The sequence below is a fragment of the Schistocerca gregaria genome, chromosome 1 (assembly GCF_023897955.1).
Source record: "Schistocerca gregaria isolate iqSchGreg1 chromosome 1, iqSchGreg1.2, whole genome shotgun sequence".
Taxonomy (NCBI): domain Eukaryota; kingdom Metazoa; phylum Arthropoda; class Insecta; order Orthoptera; family Acrididae; genus Schistocerca; species Schistocerca gregaria.
This window is the reverse complement of record NC_064920.1, coordinates 446,748,167-446,773,988: the sequence shown is the minus strand read 5'-3', so window position 1 is coordinate 446,773,988 and position 25,822 is coordinate 446,748,167.

The window sequence follows — 25,822 nt, the reverse complement described above, 5'->3', positions numbered from 1 at the left end:
CCAGCTCAAACGAGTGAAATGTCAACTACCAAGCAAGTTTAATCTAACTGCAGAATGTGACGAACACCGGCTAGTTTTTTTTTTTTTCGAAAGTCTGGTCTATCGCTAGATTAAAACAACAGAGAAAATTGGATGGTGGTTTGTGCAGATGTATTGCATGGCGTTTCTAGTACACCTGTTGATCGTATCAAGATGCATTTTTCAGTACTGAGCACGCAATGAGCTCTTAAAGATGCGTAGAACAACTGAGCATCCTGCCAAGTGTGAAGTGCTTGCTGTCATCTGATTTCTTCCTGCTGAGGGATTCCGCCTGATTTCATACTGTCCACATAATGTAACTGTCATGTTTAACAGAAAGTGCTGCAGTGGTACAGGAAGTCTGAAACAGCACGTACAGACTTTCAAGATGCTGGTAGTATGCCTGCAGTTATCCGCCCCGAATATACCATATTGTTGGAGGATTTCCGTATTGTTTAATTCAGGTAGTCTTGAAATGACTCTACACTTGTATTCTTAGATACTGAAGGCGGTAGAAACATTAGCGTATATTGAGACCGGTAAGAACATTAGAGAAGTAATTTCAATCCAAGCACGTTCGTTACTCTGTTCCACGGAAATTCCTAGCCAGAACCTCTTTGCAGCTCTCTAGGCCCTAATGTTTGTGATTGTTTATACAAACTGTCCACCTCCTAGGGAATCTCTTCCTCATATACAGGGTGAACATTATTTAATTCGACAAACTCTGGGAAGTTGTAGGGGACATCAAAACAAAAACTTTTCCCTAATGTCATATTTTCCTATGAGGTGTATTTAAGCCAGTAGAAGAACATTTCTCTGGCGGCAAATTAATTAAACCAACAAACACTTTTTTATGACCAGGAGACATCAACACAACCCAATTTCAATTACAGTAGAGTTTGAAAAATGCCCCCATTGACATGTAAACAAAGGTTACACCGTCGGATCATGTTCTGTTTGACATGGGCAAAAACCCCACGAGTATCCTGAATTGTTCATGCTGCTGCTACTATCCGGGCAACCAGATCCTCCTCTGATGCAACAGGAGTTGCGTAAACAAGGTTGCGCTTCTCTCCCCACACAAAAAAGTCCAGAGGGGACATATATGGGGATCGAGCAGGCCATGGTACCGGACCACCTCTGCCAATCCACGTTTCTGGGAACCGTCGGTCCAGGAATCGACGCACACGACGACTGAAATGTGCCGGCGCCCCGTCATGTTGGAACCACATGCGTTGTCTTGTAGGGAGCGGGACGACTTCCAGCAATTCTGGCAATGCTCTGGGTGGATAATCAACTGGTTCCAGGTTGTGGACACGCTGTAAGTGAAATGGACCTAACAATTGCTCTCGAAGGACTGTTCTTACATTCGTCTGATACGTCCCCACGTTACGTGCAGTTGCACGAGTGCTGATTTAAGGATCCCGCTCCACATGCTGCAAGACAGCTTCCTCAAATTGCAGCGTTCTTATCGTGCGAAGGCGTCCCTGTCCAGGTAATCTGCTAAATGACCCGGTTTCACGCAGACGTTGGTACACAGCAGCAAAGGTCGTATGACGCGGGATACGGCGATTAGGATATTGTTGTTGATAAACCCTCTGTGCAGGTCGTCCGTTGTGCTGCGCTACGTAGTACGCACCAGCCATATCAGTGTACTCACTCCAGGCGTATCGCTCCATTAGTAAACAGAGACAATGCACTACTACACTGGTGGACAGCGGTATCCTCTAACAACTGAAGAGAGTAATACAGCCTCTACCGGTTTAAATAATCCTCATAAGAAAAAGTGACATTAGGAAAAAATGTTTGTTTTGATGTCCCCTACAACCTCCCAGAGTTTGTCAGTTTAAATACTTTTCACCTTGTGTATACAACATATTCAAAAATTTTCTACTTCTTACTTCATATTTAAACCATATCTCAGTTCCGAGTACTACATGAAGGGCCGAGTGAGGTCTTGCAGTCGAAAGACGCTGCACTCAAATTTGGGAGGACATACAGGGTGCTCGAAAATTCATCCACTTCTTCTTGAGAAACTGAGTCAGGAGTGAACAGTACAGTTATTAGCTAACAATTCGAAAGGTAAAGCAACGATACATCCGTTTATCGCTTAAGCACATTTGTTTGTACTATCGTAAACACTTTGTATTAAACACTTGGTGTTTCATTGTTTACATTGTAAGGTGGCAGCCTGAATGAATGTCAATTTCACACCTTACATGTGATTTTATACGTCGTAACAAGTAGATGGATATATCACCTGACATACTTCGGTGATAGTGATCAGATTTGCCTGTCAAAATGTACAGTATGTAATGCAAAACGGTATGACACTCGATTCGACGGTATTAACACACCCAACAGAAGTCCTGCATGTAAATGAGCAAAAGGTGAAAAAAGTTGCTGGAAGAAACGCTTTAATTTGGGACAGATTCGAGTCGCGCAGCCACGGCCCGCTTACAACGAGAGACTTCTAACAGCGCTCCATGACCCGCAGTGAGGGAGTCAATGAACGCACCAGGTGATACATAGAAGGGAGCAGGTAATGGGCCAGATCTGCCGACGTCAGAGCAATTCTTCAGAAAATTGCATTGGGAAATTTCCAAATGTATACAAACAGGTCTAAGACGCAGTTAAAAGAGAGTCACATTTACTGATCACATCAAAGGTCTGTGTTGCTCTTGTGATGCACACATGTAACTTTAGGTGTCAGGAACAGGCATAAAATATCCGATTATCTGAAATAAACTCGGAAGGAGTAGAAGTGGCGAGAGTACGGCGCAATTTGAAGTTACACCCTTGGTATTGGCGGGGTAGTTTCAATGGGATGAAAGAAACGCTCCCATTGGTCTGAAAAGGCCATGACGCGAAGCACGGAAGGACACAGATTGGGGGACAGTTTGCCACGAAAGACAGAATACCGAAAACTTTGGGGTCTTTCCTCTGAACCAGCAGCAAGTGTAGAGCAGCGCGCCTTACCCTCTATATGACGCCAAAAGAGGAATTTTGTGTGAACACTGCGTTCACTTTTGTTGACATTCAGAGAGAAATTAGCTGAAGAGTGGTGAGCTCCAATAGCAGAGAAACGAAATAGCCACTGTTCTTGCGAGAACTGAGAGGGTGTTGAAGTATACATGCTCCATCTATGCCCGTGTATACTGCCATATTTTCTAGACCAGGGATGAGTAAATGTTTTCTCGCCTAACGAGTAACATAGGGCAGTTTCAGCTGATGATATCAGTCAAGATTCTGATTAATTTTTGATAGGATTTTCATGGGGCGAGAGCAGCCATGCAACCAACAACACGTCGCAGTTAAAGCTAAATGCCACTGGCACAGACGTAAAATTATTGGTCACCAGCTTGTGTCCACTGTGGACATGGGCAACAATGAGTAACCTTTTGCATACCTTGTCACAAAAGCTAACCATCCTTCGCAGACTTGATTGTCATCTTAAATAGTACCACACTTAGAACTGGAATCGGATGATATGATGTAATATTGGCCAACTCAGACAGTGCTTCACTTTCTAGATGTAAGAACCATCCATTTAAATTTGATATTGTTGTGTTAAGTGCTATTCCTGCTAATTTTGATATAATACGTTATTTTGAGAATTTTCCTGAAATTGTCGTGTCACAATCTATATAAACCACTGCGCTTCTTTGATAACAATACAGAAATTAAACAAATTTTGTACAGCTTAACACCGATGTGCTCCGTCGTAGAGTAAGGGTCCACTACTACCCCCAGTAATTTACTCCAGTGACGCTAACGCATTCACAGGGTGTTTCTGCTGATGTCTGACGAATGTGAAAAGGAGTGGAGTGTCAGAGCATTATTCGAAAACGAAAAAGAGCTCATCATGCTGAAAGTACAGGACGTAATTTTTAAGTGTTCATACAAACAAATGTGCTTCAGTAATAAAATGGTGTTCCATTATTTTTCCTTTCGATGTGTTAGCTAATAATTCTACTGTGTCAAGCTTAATTCAGTTCCTCAAGCAGAAGTGGATGAGTTAAACATCTGAACGGAAATCTTCGTAGACCGGAAATGGTACGTTTCCGGCAAGGGTTCCTCTTCAAAATGGTGTGTACTCTCTCTCGTCTACAAGTCCTAAAAGTGTGTAAGGGAAACCTCCGAACATCCTGTAGGTTTAAATATCAGTACTGTCAAATTTAGGTTTCCCGCTTGAGGTAAATGCCGAAATGTTTCCTTCAGAAACATCCATTCCGGCATAGTGCTTTGATTCTCATAGCTTGTTCGCCTTTTTTTCCTGGTACTGAGAGCGACTATTTTCTTGTTAGAAGAGAGTTCTGGGGCTTGTTGCCAACGCTTTAGTAATTAAGTACCAGTGTTTTAATGTTATCATGTTCCATGTTTGACTGATTTATAACAAACAACTATAATTTGAGATGTGAGATTTGTTACACAGAACACGTGAAATTGTTTCATTTTATCGATCCACATTTGATTGATTTATTGACAGACAAAAAGATTTTGAGATATGAGGTTTGTTATACAGATCATGTGAAATGGTGTTATTTTGATTGTTGAACACCTATTACTCAACCAGCATCGCCACGATTGCACATCATTGGGAATGGGATCCTTGACACGCAAGTAACTCTGTACACTTAGAGCAAGAATCTGCACACACTGTGAAGAGTCGCGTGAGTGTTAGCTGACCTCATCAGTCGCTTCATGTCCTCTTGTTCCTCTTTCATATCCAGGACAGTTCATGGCTTGGAACCTCTGTGGCATTGACACTATATCTGCATTTAAATCCTTTCTTCAATTACGTTTATCATCTTACGCATAGCTATGAGAAATCGTGGAATGTTTTCAGAAACGTGTGTCAATGATATATTTCAACTCCGGTAGTTAACCATACGGGGCCACGATTATTAGTTAATGAAATCGATAAAGGTGAAGTACTCAGTGATCAAGAACTTTACTGCAACACACGTGCCTCAATGTTGGTGCACCTTTTTTGCCGTTCATCATGGAATGGACATAGATGGCACGACGTGCCCACATGATAACCACAAAATGACTGTGTTTTAATAAAACCTTTATTTACAACTGTCCCTGTGTACATCAACTTTACATATTTCGAACGATCTTTGTGTTTCAAAATTTCCAATCAGTATTTCTTCACCTTTTCCTATCCAATTAACTAGAAATTTGTACACATGTACGTAACTGATGATAGTGTTATTATTCGGTTTCACGTGACAAGAATATCGGTCTCAAATGAATGCCAGCTCTAATATTTCGTGTGCTGTTTCAAACCGATACCTTAATGTGCGCGATGACTTATCAGATTTGTTCAGATAGGTTGAAATCCGATGAATTTATGGCTCACGACGTTAAGTCTATATCCTCGAGCGATCCCTTATCCTTCATCATATCACACCAGCCGTCTATTCTGTATATCACCTATATTCGCCTCTACATATTCTCAGAATAGTTCTCAATTCACTTCCACTCGCCTAGATACCCATGTACGATGTTCAGCATCTCCAGTCCTCTTGCACCAAATCTCCTCCGCATGCACAGCAAGATCCTGATGAGTTTTTGGATAAGTTCTGATGGTCTGGGTTCACACTCGTGTAGAATTTTTTAAAGGACAACATTGTTACCGTTGAGTGTAGGAAATATTTATTTGATAATAGCAGTTTCAGCATTTGGACCAATTTCAAGTGGTTCCATACAAAATTTTGCTTCAACACATGTCAGACTTTGAAATCCTCCGAGATGTATACAAGTCATCACAAAAAATACCTCTTTGTACTGTATATGTACAGTAACATCAGACGACTATTACTGTACTTCTGACGATAACGTGTGTACATGTCGGAGGATTTCAGTCTAACATGCTCTAAAACAAAATCTTTTACAGTACCTTTCGAAACTGGCCCCAAGGCTGAAATTGCATTTGTGAAGTAAATAATTCCTACAGTCAACGACGAACGTCTTGTCCTTTAAAAGAAGTCCTGAGAATAGTTTAGTCGATAGAAGCAGCCGATGAAAGAAACTGTTCAGTATCCTTCGGAGAGTTTAATTACGGCGTGAATTTCTCTCTACGGTGAAAGATGAGTTCTGAGAGTAGAATACGATTTGCTTGTGACCAGCTTATGTATACTGAGTCTCGTAACATGAAAAAAACGAGCACATTGCGTCACCAATCCGATTACTCTTCTCATTAATCTTGTAAATTGCTTTGCTAATTTCTGTAACTAGTTCGTGGACACACGATAACGCAAACTTTACAATGCAGTAAGTGGTTGAGAACGGATCCTTTTACTGCAACGAATATATGGTTCATCGATTTACGTGGCACGTTAAATTGGTGACCCGAATCGGAATTTTACCTCGTATCCAAGTCTTTCATAGGTAGTGTGCGGCTAATTACATTATTCAGCGCCTTTCATGGAAACTCCGGTCTTGTCATTGTTTCCATCAATTTTCCTACCAAACCTTGAGAGGTTTACCATGAAGATTAATATACCATGTTAACAGTGCCACATGTCTAACACGACAAAGGAAATGATGGAAAGGAGATTAATGTTCCACTGAGATCATAAGAAACAAATGTGCGGGGATGTGCAGTGTCGGAGAATGGAGGTTTCTAGATGTGGAGTAGACCCGCCGTCCTTTCTAACACGTAAGCATCAACTTACTAGGTAACAGTTTATTAGAGGGGTTGGGTTCCTTGTAACAAAGCACTTACAGCACTTCACTGCACAGTCTACGCATGTTTGTTGTTAGCTTGTATGGTGTACCACACCCAAAGAACCAAGGTAAGTTTCAGTGTGCGACATCCGTTTTGATTCGTGCGTGGTTCAACGTTCCCAACGCATTGTTCAGTGAATATGCAACATAGACGAAGAATACAATAACAGAAGAGAATATACCTTAACACTAAATGCTTGTACGGAACAGTGTTACCCGAATTCATTAGAATCCATCATATTTTGCGCATGCATCTGGGACAGCAATGCTTGGTCTTCTAATACTTAGGCTGTTAACCGTAGACCAATTAGTCGCAAACTCTGTTCTTAGAGTCCAAGCGTATGATCTCTATTCACGTATTTCAGTCTTACTAAACTGGTACACCCAGTGAAATGCTAAATATCCAGTTTTTAAAAGCTGAAGAAAAATCATTCGTTCCGCTAGGGAACCTGGCAGTCAAAAGAAAATAAGGACTAACATTATGTATTGGGGTCATGGGTTTGGGACCAAAACCTGCACAATGAAATCACTACAGGTAAAGACACATTACTATATATGCCTGACTGCTTCGGTATCCTTAGTGCGGATGCATAACTGGGTCCGAACCTCTCCAAATTAGATAAATGCACGGGGATGCTATTTCGTAGTGTGCGGAACCTTGAAAATTTCAGTTCCGCGCTAAGCGTGCCCGGACGGCCAAAGTCGCTAAGGCGATTGCTCGCGTGAAGCGGAAAATCAGAATTCGAAACCCAGTGAGACACAAGTTTTCAACTTTCGCCTCTGAATTATTTTAATGCCCAGCTGCAGCTGACCTCGGTGTCTCCCTTGAAATAGAAATACAGACGTAATTAGCTACAGCGGAGCTCCACGTTGCACTACCACCGCACTTTTGTGCTTCGATTTTTCATCGTAAATATGAAAAGTAAAGGCACACATGCAAACAAGAAAGAGGATAAAGCGTTCAGCCACCTCGTGCTCTCTCGTCTGTCGCGGGTGCTTTCACAGCCACCGCCGATGTACCGCGACGGCGCGTGTCGCACTGTCGTAGCAAAATAGTCACGGACATGGATGGTGTTTAGGAGCCCCTAAAAGAGCCGTTGTTGTTGATGTGCGAGGCCGTGCGTGGACTGCAGACTGGTTCCCACCGAGTGAATGAGGGGACTGCAGTTGGGCGACTCTTCACGGGTGACAAGAAGTGCCTATACGTGAGCGGAGCGCGTGTGTGCCCCAGGTGAACAATACCTGGCATGAGCCTCTGTATCACCAAGCACCATCCGTGCTAGAATACAAAACACCGGTTAACATTTTTACTGTTTCAGGAATGGTGTGGTTTCCTTCTGAGAAAATATGGATCTTTTCAGGATATACAGACTGAAGTTTCCAGCGGAGAGTGATACTTAAATTTCTGGCCAGAATTGTTGTAAAACTTAGTTGAATTGTCACGTGCTATTATTGAGAGACAGGAATTAGTGAATTTTTTGCAAGAGGAAGGAGAAAATGCGGTAGTGATGTTGAATAACAACATGCCAAGCTAGAGCTGTGATGAATCACTTCAATTGTGAATCGTTAAATATCATCTTCTAATGAGGTTTACTGAGCAGCAGATCCCAGTCCTAAGACCTACACTGAAGAGCAGAAGAAACTAATATCGCGTAGGGCTCCCGCGAGCACGCATAAGTGCCGCAACACGACGTGACATGGGCTCGACCAGCGTCTGAAATAGTGCTGGATGGAATTGACATCATGAATCCTGAAGGCCTGTGAAAAGGTCAAGATCTCTTCTGAACAGCACGTCGTAAGGCAGCCCAGATATCCAGATATGCTCAATAATGTTATTGTCTGGGGAGTTCGGTGGCCAGCGGCAGTGTTTAAACTCAGAAGAGTGTTCCTGGAGCCACTGTGTAACAATTATGGACGTGTGGGGTGTGCACAGTCCTTTCGGAATTGCCCAAGTCCGTCGGGATGCACAATAGACATGAATGGAAGCAGGTGATCAGGCAGGATGCTTACGGACGTGTCACCTGTCAAAGTCGTATTTAGACCTATCAGGGGTCTCATATCACTCCACCTGCATACGCCCCACACTACTACAGATCCTCTAGCAGCCTGAACAGACCCCTGCTGACATGTAGAGTCCATGTATTCGTGAGGTTGTCTCCATAATCATACACGTCCATGCACTCGACACAATTTTAAACGAGAAACGGTCCGACCAGACATTAACAGTCATTAACAGTCCATTGTCGGTGCTGACTTGCCCAGGTGGGGCGTAAAGCTTTGTGTCGTGCAGTCATTAAGGGATCACGAGAGGGCCCTCAGCTCCGGAAGCCCATATCGATTATGTTTCGTTGAATGGTAGTACGCTGATACTTGTTGATGGCCCAGCATTGAAATCTGCAGCAATTTGCGGAAGGTTTGCACTTCTGTCACGTTGAACAATCCCTTTCAGTCCTCGATAATCCCAGTCTTGCAAGATCTTTTTCCGTCCGCAGCGAGGTTGGAGATTTGATGTTTTACCTAATTTTTCATATTCAGGGTACGCTCGTGATATGTTCGTACGAGAAAATCCCCAGTTAATCGCTACCTCGGAGATGCCGTGAACTATCGCTCGTGCGCCGACTGTAACACCACGTTGGAACACACTTAAACCTTGAAAACCTGCCGCTGTAGCAGCAGTAACAGATCTAATATAGGCGTGACGACCGCAGCGCCGTATACTGCCAGTTAACATATCTCTGTATTTGAATAAGCATGCCTGTGCCACTTCTGTGTATCACTATTCAGTAAACAAAGAATGAAGAGTGCTTTGGAACATTTAATTAGTATATAGCATTATTATGCAATGGAGTACAAGTGATTGATCAAGTAATCATTACATTTGAATGAATTCATATCACGTAAAGGAAAATGAAGCCAGAATTTACGTATGAACAAAATTTACAGAGTGTTTGGCTGGTTAGACGAGAACTGCATGTAGAAAGCTTTCCGTCGCTTGTGGAGCATAGTATGATGGAAGGTTACATGTTTTGTCTTTAGAACAAAATGTTGCATGATGAGATTACTAGTCTTAAACGATATACTGGACCACAACGATCTTTCATGACACGACCTTTGCTGAATGTTCTTTCATTGAGACATTTAACGGAAACAGACAGTTAACGTTCATATTGATCTGCGTTTGGATTGGAAGGCTACAATCATTCAATTTCACAAGAAATTCTGTTTGAAGGTCTTCTAACGTCGCGTTGTTAACAGCTAGTGTATATCTCAAAGCAAACTGTTCAAGGACAGCGAGTAACTAAGAATGTGACAAACAAGCAGCTTATGAAGACTGTTCGTGGGGGTCTGATCATATTTGTGTCGAACTAGTAGCGTTAATATTTTTATTTCCGTTGTATATGCTATCACATAATGCATTGTTCTGTTGAGGAGGTGGAACGGCACAGAAGCGCCTCGTGGAGTACGGCGTCATTCATTTATGCGCAACGAAGGAGTATGGATGTAGATGTAGATGTAGATATAGAAAGTAGGTACTACACAATATTACGAGGTATCGAATGACTTTTGTCAACTTAGTGTACTTTCCTGTGGACAACAACAGCATCGCCAGCGAACAATCTTGTAGTGTTCTTGATCGCTTACATTAAATCTTTATTTATTGAAACGATATAGAACCTGTTGTGCCACCTTGGGGCACACCCGAAGGTAGTTTAGTTCAGGTGGAACATTGGCTGTTCAGTATAATGTACTGGTTTCTGTTCCACTAGCCTAGGACGTAGACTGATGTAGCGAAACCTTATAGCCACCTGTATAATAGCATAATGACCAATCTTTTAAAGGAATTACAGGTAGAGTCCCGCGTGGTGTGGATATGACAAGTCCTTGGTAGGTTTCCGGATGTGTATGGGAGCAGATGTATAGACACAGAACACGAAATTCCCATAAATCACAGGCCGGTGATCTATAGTCAGAGAACTGGCGACGATAGCGTCCCACATTTGCTTCATCAGGATCAAATACAAAATCTGCCTTAATCCACTATCAAAAATTAAAAATGGTTCAAATGGCTCTGAGCACTATGGGACTCAACTGCTGTGGTCATCAGTCCCCTAGAACTTAGAACTACTTAAACCTAACTAACCTAAGGACATCACGCACATCCATGCCCGAGGCAGGATTCGAATCTGCGACCGTAGTAGTCGTACGGTTCCGGACTGCGCGCCTAGAACCGCGAGACCACCGCGGCCGGCTTAATCCACTATCGTCTCCCTCAAATCTGATCAGTTGTTCTGTTGGAAGATGCCATCACTGTCGCAGAATATATCAGTCATGAAGGGGTGCATGTGGTCAGGAATGATGTTCATGAAGTCCACAGCTTCCAGGTGCCATGAAGCCTCACACGTTTCCATTCAAGATCGACTCTCAAAGTACCCGTGTCTACTACAATCGTAAGTGACCATGTCATCTGGTCAACATAGGAACACGTATGGATAGTTACTGCGGAGCCTCACGTACAACTATGTGCTATAAACAGTGTGCTCCGAAATACATGTGGCTCCTCACCATTGTTCTCTGTCGTCATGCCTGTGACTGATCGCCCTCTAACCTGCTTCGCAGAGCGCACAAGCCTCTCGGACCTCCATATTCTGTGACGACGCATGGACGTCCAAGACGTTCCACTTTCCATATATGCAAAGGGCTGAAGCACGTGACCAGCCGACCAGCGTGCCATTTCCGAGATACTCGGTCCCAGATGCCGGCCCGTAACAATTTTCCCTTCGTCAAAATGACTTACTATAGTGGCTTTCTCCATTTGCATCCTATAGTATAACTAGGAATGATACCCATCCTGCTCCATTTATGTAGGGTGATCAAAAACAATCTGAAGAGCTTGTATTGCAGTATACTTTGTGCTTAGAACTAATACAAAAAATTGATACATTTCCGAGTTAATTAACAGTGAAGTTAGCCAATCAGGCCGTTGCGATCGCTAATTCAAGTAGCCCGCTGGATACTGTTAGTGTCAGTTGTTCTCTATCGCTCTCTTGTTCAGTTTTAGAAAACAATGAAAAAGGCATTTGGCGACACTGTCTCTGGTGGGTTGCTTGAATTTGCGCGGGCAACGACTTGACTGGCTGACATCGACGCTAATAGACTCGGAAACGGCGCAACGTATCGAATTTTTTCTTGACAATTATTTACCAGCACAACCTACCCTGCAACAGCCTTTAAAGCTAATCAGACTGTTTCTAACCATTCTGTGTGCTTTCCTTAACGCGTCGCGTGCCAGCAACCCCACCAGGCAGTTTCCACTCTTGCGACGGGAAATGGTCGTAATCTTTTGGCTCATCAGTAAACTCTGAGGGAGGCCACACATATTTAATCAGGTTTTGAAACGTAAGGTGTGGAACGCAGATAGCCTAGTGACAATTGTAGGGTACTAGATTCCATAGTAAATTTCTCTGTTAATTAGAGCTATTTATTACCCGACTGACTTAATAATATTTTTCTCCCTAGCGACACTGTATTTACTATTTAAATTTAGGAAAGTCAGCATACTTTATCTTACGTACTTTTCTTAAAATTATACAATTTTTTGAAAGTAATTCTTTATGAATATATCGTTTCTATTTATTGAAGTCATCAGGAGTGAAGATAATAATGTTTTAGAAGTTTTTGTTGGTGTGGTATACCCGAAAAATACAGGCTTATCCATGCCACTAGACATTTCCAGCACTCATACCATGTACCACTATCCTCCTTCCTTGCTATGCATAGTACACATTTTCTGGAGGGTGTTATTCTTGATGACATTGTGGAGCGGGGAGGGGGGGGGGGATAAACCTAACAAAAACTGAAAACGATTGCTTATAACACGCAAAATATAAAAAAAATCGATTCTGTTGTACACCACTCAATACATCAAATTCTCAGCTATTACATGTCATACCATCCTGGAAATGAATAGATTTAACTTAGATGTAGTGGGAATTAGTGAAGTTCGGTGGCAGGAGGAACAAGACTTCCGGTCAGGTGACTACAGGGTCATAAATCACTTTACCCACTTACCATACGCGATCAGCCTTAATTGAGCCGCGCTGCTTTAAGAGATTGTCTCCACTTCAGCCTGTCTTCGGCTCCTTGCTGCCATCCTTCCAGTAGCCCCACTCTCTGAAGCTCTTTGGATACGCAGTCACTCCACCGAGTTCTAGGTCTTTCTAAGGTCTTTCGGCCGGTTGGCTTGGTGTTGAGTACAGTTTTCGGCCATCGGTTGTCCTGCATTCCAGCAACATGCCCTGTCAACTGGAGTCGTCGTTCCTTCATTCTTTAGTGTTATAAATACAAAATGAAATATGGATAATGCTGGGGTAGGTTTAATATGAATAAAACCCAGGAACACGTGTCAGATACTACGAACGGCATACTGAACACATTATTGCTGCCAAGATAGACACGACGTCCACACCTAACACAGTAGTACATATTTATATTCTAACTAGCTCCGCACATGACGAAGAGATGTTGTAAGGTGTCAGGCAAATCCAACACCTTCCATGAATACCCTGACATAATAAGCAAATCTACTAGTATGTCACATAGCTCCGAATAAATCGTGACATTAAATTAACCAAAGTAATACAAGTAACGAGTGAGTAAATGGAATGCCACAGACTAACACAAGAATGCCTAAATGCATGTCGTACCTTCCCACCGTGAGGCAGACGCAGTTCCCAGGGGACAAACGAGGACAGAAGCCGAGAGCAGAACCGTGTTAAGCTAGAAGGCCCTACGATAACGGCCGAAGTGGACACCCACGTCGCTAGCCTACCGCAAAGTCTACCACCCGCACGTTTTAGCGTGAGGCTTTTTCGCGTCTCTGTTACGTCAAGGACCACCCCCCAGCCCATGTTAAAAGCTAGAGGCCTCCAGAAGAACAGTATAGATCTTACGATAACGCTAAAAGGACCACACCACCCGCACGTTCTAGCGTGAGACTCTTTAGCGTCTCTGTTACTTTGCAAACTTTAAAAACATTGCCCCACCACGAAAAGTATAATGTTTCTCATTGGATAGACAGAATTTTTGTAGGCGGAGCTTAAGGTTAACATTGAGACCCTGATTGGTCAGGTGAAAACATAGCCAGATAGTTTTTTTTAAACTAACTTCGGTAAATTGTAGTAAGGAGAAGTTAGAGGAGAGTTAGTTCCGAGACGGCGAGCTGGATGGCTGATCCGCCGGCCGCTGTCGCCGTGACGCTGCCTAAACACCGACAAGGTAATGAACGAACGCGATGCCGCATTTTTGAGCGCATAAGGCTTCACTCAGAACTGCTGAAGACTCAGCTGTTACACCCATTTTGCGTAATACTAGTGTCGATCGTTAATTAAAACTCATGGTGTTCACATTTGCCACTTGAAGAACAGATCTGAAACGCGATGATTTTTCTTTTATATAGTTATTGAGAAGCCACATCAGCCACTGTAATTTACGACAAGTTAGATAAGTAATTAAAGATAATTGAGGGTCACTGTAGACCATTTTGATAGTTTTGTCTTTTGTGATACTTAAATTAAACCTAGATTATAGATGTGATATGGCATAGGTCATCCTTCGATCGATTGTAGAACTTGGTAACCCATTCATGGAATATTCGTTCACATTTTTGTTGAACGCAGTTGGTTTTTACCATCCTGTATTAAAACATTTCCTTTTATCAATAGTGCAATTTATAAACGATGTTTTGTGAGTAGAATAAAATTTCCAATGGTAAACTTAACTGCTTTTTCGACGTTATTTTACCAGCTAACTAAAAATAGGAAAGCCTTGAACCCTTTCCACTATATTTAGTTAGTATTAAGATTCTTTTACAGGGAGTGCAGTGGAGCTGACGCTGAAATCATTTAGTATTTGGTTATATCATCTCACTGAACTCTTCTGAATTCTACATGTCATGTGTGGTATGGCGTCTCCTTACCAGCAACAGGTCCCAGGTTCAAACTAGTTAATTCCCTAAAAAACACACTCAGAGCGTCGTTGCGCGAAAGTGGTAGGGAGACACGATATAGAACAATCAGACACCACCATGAATGTTTAGAATGTAGAAATATATGATGAGATAAAAGAAATTATTGAGATAATGAAGGGAGACGAAAATTTAATAGTTCAAATGGCTCTGAGCGCTATGGGACTCAACTGCTGTGGTCATTAGTCCCCTAGAACTTAGAACTACTTAAACCTAACTAACCTAAGGACATCACACATATTCATGCCCGAGGCAGGATTCGAACCTGCGACCGTAGCGGTTGCACGGTTCCGGACTGCGCGCCTAGAACCGCGAGACCACCGCGGCCGGCATTTAATAGTTATAGGAGACTGGAGTTCGATAGTAGGTAAAAGAAGAGAAGGAAAAGTAGAAGATGAATATGGAATGGGAATAAGGAATGAAAGAGGAAGCCACCTGGTAGAATTTTGCACAGAGCATAACTTAATCATAGCTAACACTTGGTTTAAGAATCATGAAAGAAGGTTGTATTCATGGAAGAGGCCTGGTGATACAGGAAGATTTCAGATAGATTATATAATGGTAAGGCAGAGATTTAGGAACCAATTTTTAAATTTTAAGACATTTCCAGGGGCGGATGTAGACTCTGACCACAATCTATTGGTTGGTATATTAAAGAGGTGGGAATTTAAGGAAATGGGACCTGTGTAAACTGAAAGTCCCAGAGGCTGTAGAGAGTTTCAGATAGAGCATTAGGGAAAGATGGACAGAAACAGGGGAAATAAATACAGTAGAAGAAGAATGGGTAGCTTGGAGAGATGAAATAGTGCAGGCAGCAGAGGATCAAGTTGGTATAAAGACGAGGGCTAGTAGAAATCCTTGGGTAACACTCGAGATATTGAATTTAATTGATGGAAAGACAAAATATAAAAATGCATTAAATGAAGCAGGCTAAAAGGAATACAAACGTCCCAAAAATGAGATCTACACGAAGTGCAAAATGTCTAAGCAGGGATGGCTAGAAGACAAATGTAAGGATGTAGAGGCATCTAGTGGTAAGATAGAAACGGCCTACAGGAATATTAAAAAGCTGTTTGGAGAAAAGAGAACCACTTGTACCAATATCAAGAGATCAGATGGAAACCCAGTTCTAAGCAAACAAGGGAAAGCTGAAAGGAGGGAGTATATAGAGGGTCTATACATGAAAGATGTACTTGAGGGCAATATTATGAAATGGAAGACGACGTAGATGAAGATGAAATGGGAGATATGATATTGTGTGAAGAATTTCACACAGCATTGAAGGACCTAAATCGGAACAAGGCCCTGGTGGTAGACAACATTCCATTAGAGCTATTGATAGCCTTGGGAGAGCCATCTGACTTTAGGAAAAGCATCATCCACACAATTCCGAAGACGGCAAGAGCTGACAAGTGCGAGAATTATAGCACAATCAGCTTAACAGCTCATGCATAGAAGCTGCTTACAAGAATAATATACAGAAGAATGGAAAAGAAAATTGAGAATGCGCTAGGTGACGTTTAGTTTGGCTTTAGGAAAAGTAAAGGCACGAGAGAGCCAATTCTGATGTTACGGCTAATAATGGAAGCAAGGCTCCAGAAAAATCTAGACACGTTCATAGGATTTGTCGACCTGGAAAAAGCGTTCGACAATATAAAATGGTGCAAGCTGCTCGAGATACTGAAAAAAGTAGGGGTAAGCTATAGGGAGAGACGGGTCATATACAATATGTACAACAACCAAGAGGGAATAATAAGAGTGGACGATCAAGAACGAAGTTCTCGTATTAAGAAGGGTGTAAGACAAGGCTGTAGCCTTTCGCCCCTACTCTTCAATCTGTACATCGAGGAAGCAATGATGAAAATAAAAGAAAGGTTCAGGAGTGGAATTAAAATACAAGGTGAAAGGATATCAATGATACGATTCGCTGATGACATTGCTATCCTGAGTGAAAGTGAAGAAGAATTAAATGATCTGCTGAACGGAATTAACTGTCTAATGAGTACACAGTATGGTTTGAGAGTAAATCGGAGAAAGACGAAGGTAATGAGAAGTAGTAGAAATGAGAATAGCGAGAAACTTAACATCAGGATTGATGGTCACGAAGTCAATGAAGTTAAGGAATTCTGCTACCTAGGCAGTAAAATAACCAATGACGGAGGGAGCAAGGAAGACATCAAAAGCAGACTCGCTATGGCAAAAATGGTATTTCTGGCCAAGAGAAATCTACTAATATCAAATACCGGCCTTAATTTGAGGAAGACATTTCTGAGGATGTACGTCTGGAGTACAGCATTGTATGGTAGTGAAACATGGACTGTGGGAAAACCAGAACAGAAGAGAATCGAAGCATTTGAGATGTGGTGCTATAGACGAATGTTGAAAATTAGATGGACTGATAAGGTAAGGAATGACGAGGTTCTACGCAGAATCGGAGAGGAAAGGAATATGTGGAAAACACTGAAAAGGAGAAGGGACAGGATGATACGACATCTGCTAAGACATGAGGGAATGTCTTCCATGGTACTAGAGGGAACTGTAGAGGGCAAAAACTGTAGAGGAAAACAGAGATTGGAATACTTCAAGCAAGTAATTGAGGACGTAGGTTGCAAGTGCTACTCTGAGATGAAGAGGTTAGCACAGGAAAGGAATTCGTGGCGGGCCGCATCAAACCAGTCAGTATACTGATGACAAAAAAAAAAAAAAAAAAAAAAAAAAAACGGTATCGAACGCCTTGCGGAAGTCAAGAAACACGGCATCTAGCTGTGAACCCCTGTCTATGGCCCTCTGAGTCTCGTGGACGAATAGCGCGAGCTGGGCTTCACACGATCGTCTTTTTCGAAATCTATGCTGATTCCTACAGAGTAGATTTCTAGTCTCCAGAAAAGTCATTAAACTCGAACATAATACGTGTTCCAAAATTCTACAACTGATCGACGTTAGAGATATTGGTCTATAGTTCTCAACATCTGTTCGACGTCCCTTCTTGAAACCGGGGATGACCTGTGCCCTTTTCCAATCCTTTGGAACGCTACCCTCTTCTAATGATCTACGGTACACCGCTGCAAGAAAGGGGGCAAGTTCCTTCGCGTACTGTGTGTAAAATCGAACTGGTATCCCATCAGGTCCAGCGGCCTTTCCTCTTTTGAACGATTTTAATTGTTTTTATATCCCTCTGTCATCTATTTCGATATTTAACATTTTGTCATCTGTGCGACAATCTAGAGAAGGAACAGCTTTGGAAAAAGACATTTAGTATTTCAGCCTTTAGTCTGTCATCCTCTGTTTCAGTACCATTTTGGTCACAGAGTGTCTGGACATTTTGTTTTGATCCACCTACCGCTTTGACATAAGACCAAAATTTCTTATGATTTTCTGCCAAGTCAGTACATAGAACTTTACTTTCGAATTCATTGAACGCCTCTCGCATAGCCCTCCTCACACTACGCTTCGCGTAGTTTTTGTTTGTCTGCAAGGCTTTGGCTATGTTTATGTCTGCTGTGAAGTTCCATTTGCTTCCGCAGCAGTTTTCTAACTCTGTTGTTGTACCACGGTGGCTCTTTTCCATCTCTTCCGATCTTGCTTGGCACATACTCATCTAACGCATATTGTACGATAGTTTTGAACTTTGTCCACTGATCCTCAACACTATGTGTACTTGAGACAATACTTTTGTGTTGGGCCGTCAGGTACAGTGAAATCTATTTTTTTCACTTTTGCTAAACAGAGAAATCTTCCTACCTTTTTTAATATTTCTATTTACGGCTGAAATCATCGATGCAGTAACCGCTTTATGATTGCTGATTCCCTGTTTCAAATAGTTCTGGTCTGTTTGTCACCAGGACGTCTAATATGTTATCGCCACGAGTCGGTTCCCTGTTTAACTGCTCAAGTTAGTTTTCAGATAATGCACATAAAAAATTTCACTTGGTTCTTTGTCCCTGCCACCCCTTATACACGTTTGTGTCTCCCAGTCTATATCCGGCAAATTAAAATCTCCACCCAGAACTATAACATACTCGGGAAATCTACTCGAAATATTTTCCAAATTTTCCTTCAGGTGCTCTGCCACAACAGCTGCTAAGCCACGGAGCCTGTAGAGACATCCAATTACCACGTTTGAGCATGCTTTAACCGTCCGGCGTAGTACAGCGTCTCGACGCTCGTTGGAACCCCCCTGCAGAAATATTGAGCCATGCTGCCTCTGTAGCCGTCCATAATTGCGAAAGTGCGAAAGTGTTGCAGGTGCAGGATTTTGTGTACGAGCTGACTCTCGATTATGTCCAATAGCTGTTCGATGGGATTCATGTCTCGCGATCTGGGTGGCCAAATCAGTCGCTCGATTTTGTCAGAATGTTTTTCAAACCAAACACGAACAATTATGTCCCAGTGACATGGGGTCCTGTCATCTACATCTACATCTACATCCATACTCCGCAAGCCACCTGACGTTGTGTGGCGGAGGGCATCCATAAAAATTCCATCGTTAATGACTGCAAATGGTCTTCAAGTAGCCGAATAAAAACTTTCCAATGATCGGTTCAGTTTGACCAGATGACCCAGTCCATTATATTTAAACACAGCCCACACCTTTAGGAGTTACGACCAGTTTGCACAAAGCGTTGTTAAGAACATGGATCCATGTCTTCGTGGGGCCTGCACCACACTCTAACCCTACCAACAGCTACTAGGAACTGAAATGGGGACTCATGTGACCAGGTCACGGTTATCCAGTCGTCTAGGGTCCATACCATTTGGTCACGAGCTCAGGATAGGCCCGGCTGGCGATGTCATGCTATTAGCAAAGTCACTTGCGTCTGTCATCTGCTACCATAGCCCATTAACTGCCGGCCGCGGTGGTCTCGCGGTTCTAGGCGTTCAGTCCGGAACCGTGCGACTGCTACGGTCGCAGGATCGAATCCTGCCTCGGGCATGGATGTGTGTGATGTCCTTAGGTTAGTTAGGTTTAAGTAGTTCTAAGTTCTAGGGGACTAATGACCACAGCAGTTGAGTTCCATAGTACTCAGAGCCATTTGAACCCATTAACTCCACGTTTTGCCGTAGTGTTCTATTGGATACGTTCGTCGTACGTCCCAAATTGATACATGCGGTTATTTCACGCAGAAATGCTTGTGTATTAGCACTGACAACTCTACACAAACGTCGGTGCTCTCGTTCGTTAAGTGAAGGCAGTCGGCCTCTGTGTTGCCCATGGTGAGAAATAGTGCCTGAAGTTCGTTATTCTCGGCACACTATGGACGCTGTGGAACTTGGAAAATGGAATACTCTATCGATTGCCGGGATAAAATGTCCCATGCTTCAAGCTCCAACTATCATTCTACGTTCAAAATCTTTGATTTCCTTCGCGCCCCCATCATCGCGGCGGAAATCTTCTCACATGAATCACCTGAGGACAAATGACAGCTTCGCCAATGCACTACACTTTGTTTACGCGACATTACCGCCATCTGTGTATGTTGTCGCATCAGTGTATATTCTTTGAACAAGCATAAGAAACAGTACTTTGTTTAGCTAGTGGCAGGTACGTTTCAGTGTTAGTAAGTGTAAGATAATATTGTAGTAAAGCGAAAGAAGCCAACAGTATCTGATTACAAGATTAATGGTCAACATCGTTTTACTTCTGAGGGGCAATACTAAGAAGCGATATGAAACGCGAAGTTCATGTAAAATCGGTATTCGTCTAGCAGAGTTTACGCTATCTTAAAGGAAGTGAGATAGTGTAATTGTGCAGGTGACTGAGTGGTTGGGAGGGAGTGGAAATGTCAATGTGTAAGTCTTACTCTTAAACGTTTTATTTCATTTTAGCCAATTAATCCATATTCGTTCCTACTAATTTTCGTAAGGGCACTGGTACCCTTGCTGTTGTGCACCCATGAACCGCAGACAGACACACCATAATCACTATTAGAGAAAGTGAATGAAAGACGTAAGGAAAATGTTATGTGAAAATGCATTGCAAGTATTATATAAGATGATAGTGTGATCAATCTTAGTCTTGCTTCAGCGTTTAGAGATAAAATAGGCGTTACAGCAGACAGTGAAGGAATACAGCGACGCACTGCTGAGGTGTTAACAGATCGATTTAGCACAGGAAAGTGTTAAAGAAATGCTCTGGCCATTTAAATAGTAATCTTTGGAAGAAAACCGACGTAGCTATCGCGAAAGCCTGTTGGGCATATTTCGAGAACCTGTAATATAAAAAGGATGTGCAACCATTACTCTACCACTATTGTATATGTTGCATAGGGATAATTAGAATGTGAAAAACGGATTAAAGGACGTACAGAGGCATACTGTCATTTTCCCTTGTTCAGTAGGAAAGAACATTGGTAATATTGATACGGCGTACCCTCCGCCATTCTCTGTACAGTGGTTTGCAGAGTATACACATAGATAGAGATTTCGATTCCATAGATCAAATAGACACTTGACCGAAGATATTGTGGCGATAATATCTTATATCCCATGTGCATAGAGTGTATGAACAGCAGCAGTGCACTGTAACAGATGTCCACTTTCTTGACAATGGCTCTTGCGCCACAGGGTGGGATGTAAAAAGAGATCAATATTGACTAAGCAGAGTAAATTCCTACTGCACTTCTACATCGTGGGAGAAAAATGACTGCTACATGGAGTGTACAAAAATATGAAAACGCCGAAAACACAACCACCACGCCCCCTAATACGGTGAAGGAAAGCCGTTAGCATTCAGAACAGCTACCAGTCATCTCAGAATGGATAAATGCACCTTTCTTCCTGGTAAATAGTGACTAGTTCAGAATACAGTGATAACTGTGATAATACCTCAGCTTCCACAGACAACATTCGACATAGTATGGGACAATACTTTTTGTGAGCGTCCTGCGTCTATCGCAGGAGTCCTGGAAGGAACTCTCTGCGAGGTTGAGTTACCAGCGACTGGGCTTTCCTTAAGGTCCAACTTAACCACGCCTATCTATTCCTACAAGTTAAAGTGTTCAAATGGCTACAAACACTTGGTCTGAGCGGAACACGTCGTCTTGGAAGCAGCTTGTAACGTTTTATACAACTTGATAACGCCCCTGCAACCAAGTAAATTACCTCTATACCTATGTATCATCATTATTTTATTTCGGTTGTGCTTACATCATATACAAAATTCATACTTGCTTTTGCCCTCTCATTGAATACTTACGTTCCTAAAGTAGTTTTCAGCCCCAAGTGCCTCATTTTGTATACCGTACATTAATTCAAAATTTTTATCTTCATCCTCTCAATGTGTCCCTTCAAAGGTTCTTAGAATTTTGTGACTGTCTTTCTGCGAGGTTAGTTATAATTGCATTTCTCTCTCCGTCAACTGAGAGCTAATAAACTGTTTCTGAGAATTTGGGTATTAAATTTGCTGTTACCAGCAAGGGTGTAACGTATAAATGTTTTTCATACCTGACAATTAAAAAATAGTGTAATTAAGCAACAATCTTTTATTAGTATTTAAGAGAAATCTAAACTTGAGTAATCCTGTGGCAGTATTCAAAAATCAGATACAGCAATCAGCTACATAAACCTTGTGAGTAATGTCTATCAGTTGCTTCTTAAGAAGGTACACATACGTACAGCTTAGTGTAAAATTGTTAAACCTATCTAAATACTCAAGCTAATCGGAATATTTACACTGCTGGTTTTCTTGAGGCGTCAGGTATCAACTCGGCTACGGTGATGCAGCGGGTTATCTGGAATCATCTCTGAAATTATTTCTTATGTTCGCAGGCCACATGAAATCATCCGTGTACAATGATGAATATTTCGATGAACTATGGTTGATAGTGGTCTAATAAAATAGTGCGTTACCCCTGTAGAACTGAAAAATGGAAAAACAGCTGTTCTGCAAATTAGAATATGACTGTCATGCAGGTTCTTTAGTAGCATCCAGAAATCATCGAACCAAACGACTTACGAACCATACCGTTAAAAAGTGCATGGGCTCCGATAATGAAAACTGACACGACGTACCTTTGAAAATTGGCGATCTATATTCTGAAACTGTTACCATACAAAAGCCTTAACACTGACAATGTAACCGAAGCTAATAACTCGCAACTTTCCAAATGATCCAAGATTTCGGCAATAACAGCTTAACAATGTCTCTACAAGATTTAATCCCTTTCCTAATATATCTCATTTTCTCCAAGACCTACCGTCATCTTCCGAAAATTCATCTTTGTCCTTTTTTCTCTCCCTTCATTTACGGACTAAAGATCAGGTCCACAGAGTTTCACCGACTCGCAGTTATAATTCCTACACTCGCCATATACTTGCGGCACACTGTGTTCACACTAATTTCAGAAACTTGGTTTCATTAATCTCACCTCAGGGGCAACGATTCACCTATCACACAAATAAAAATAGTCATGGTTGTTGATAATACCCGTGATATACTATTTTGCCCCCCTCCCTTCCCGTAGGACTAAAGGTTTAATCTTTAAAACCCTGCTAAAAACAGTCCACATTTTGTGACTTCCGAACTATTAAAAGTTCAGGTAGTTAAGTCCTTTCATTAAGTGGATTGATGCCCACACTATGGGTTTAAGAAATGTTAAATGCACTGTTAATGCAAGCAAGAAGTTTTGATAAATATGTCTATACAAAGTACAATAATTGGAGATTTGTTAATATGATGTGCATTTGTCTAGTATCTCACAGCAGGAGGTCTTCAAACGTTACCTGCTTTACGTTTATGCACCACGTGCGACCCTATACGTTACATTTATTTATCGAATCTACCAATTAGGGAACTGTTGTCAGCACAAAACAAGGGAAACCTGCTGAATGTAGATTTCTCAACCTTGGTCGCTAGTTAAGTTTTTCGTTAGCTAAAATTTTATAAAAATTCTCGAGTCATATGTGAATTTCTGATCTTAACAGATGCTGCATTACGTTGTGTGGAAACTATCTTGCTTGAGCTATACACTATTCGACTTAACACAAGAAGATAGGTTTAAAAATAAAGAGATATGGATGATGAAATGGCAAGATGTCCTGAGGACGTCAGCATGTCTGTTAACGATTGAGGATTGCATTCGTGTGCGCAACTCGTGGTACTTCATAGGATACAGTGGTATACAGGAACAAGGATGATCCTTCATATGGCCTTTTCCACCGTGGGAGATCGTGAACATGGAACGAAGGGTAAAAAAGATTAGTATATATCAAATTAGAATAGCCTGGAAAGAATGAGGTTAGCTAAAGGGTTGTTCAACTTTCCAGAATCTACTCTAAACTCTGTAGATTCGGAAGTGGTACATCTGCTAATACCAATTGAAATTGCAATTAGGATAATTATTTGATTATACATCAGTCTTACTATTCAAAATTAGGTTTATTTTTGGATCTGCTCAAGTATACCCCAACTAAAATTCGTGATCCTTGGAACAATCACAGTCACTTCATTCGTCAAAATCATGGAAATTACACTGGCGTACTTTTCGTAACGTAAACACTTGCACATCTGCTTATGAAGAGAAGGTTTCACCGATTCGGAGTTATCTCTTTAGTCTGCGTGCTCGTATTTCTGAATTAAAGTACACAACACTGCCACTGTACTGTATTCATGTTTCATATTACGTTATATTTACCTAGTCAGATGACTTCTTTGATAAAGTTCCATTTTTATTACCTATCCTTAACTCGTATTGTATTGCATTGTGGTATATTAACTACCACCTCCGAATCCCTGAAAAACATATCAGTCTGATTTCTTTATATCTATGTCTGTATATTTTTAGGACAGAACGCACACCATACGCTTCACCTCGCCACCTACAGCTTCTTAATATATCTAAGGGGTATTTAAGGTTACAAGTGGGAATACTCACATTTTTCAAAATTCAGTATAAAATTCAGCATTTTCATGTATACTAAACATGTTTCGAAAATACTCATGAATTAATCCCTTTTAAGTCAAAATCATTACTTAGAATCGACTAACATTTATTTTCATGAAAGAAAACTCTCAGCTATATTTGCTACATATAAATGTTACTTAAACTGAAAAATTCAGAATCTAAGTTCATTTATTACATGATTTGCACACGAAAATAGTTCAACCATTGTATTTGCTTATTTGCCACTTCTCACTTGATGTAGAGAAAAAGGAAATAATCTAGTCTAACGGCACTGGAGGCACGAGATAAAATCATACTTTATTCCAGTGTTACAGCGGTGTTAATCTCTTATGCCAGGAACACCAAGTGCAGTTTTACTGGTAAGTTCTATGGACATGATTCATCAAACAGAAATAACAGAATAATTTTATGGCGATTCACAGTAATACAATACACATTATTATACTGTATTAAAAGCATTATATGAGTCCTGTCACGGTCACCAGTAAACTATACATAACTTCCCTTCCCCAACCGGCAGCTGTGAGCTAATAAACTATTTCTAAGAAATTTTGTCTTTAATTATTAGCTGTCACTTCTACGGCTGTAGTGTTTAAATGTTACTCATAATTGTCAATTAAAAATTATGTAATTAAGCAATAATCTTCCACTAAAATTGAAGATACCATTAAACTTCAGTAATCTTGTTACAATATTCAAGTATCAGATAAAATACTCCACTATGTAAACCTTATGATTAATGTCTACAGTTAAGTCATACGTAGGCACATGTGTAGCCAGACGTAAATATATTCTAGTGTAAAATAATTAAACTTGTCTTTACTCAAGCTAATCAGAATATTTACACTGCTGGCCTTCTTGATGGCGTCTCATATCAGGTCAGTTACCATTATCCAGCGGCATATCTAGAATTATCTTTGAAATTATTTCTTATGTTCACAGGCCAAATGGAATCATCATCTTCAAGATGAATATTTCGATGTACTATGGAAGATCGTCAGCTAAATATCAGCTTACAATACCTACTCGAAGTACTGTATTTCTCAGTATTCTTACTCATATTCACATACTGGTCGTGCCATACCGTTCCATGTCGAAAAGGTAGAAAACGCGGGCACTGCTGCAACCCAACATCAGTGAC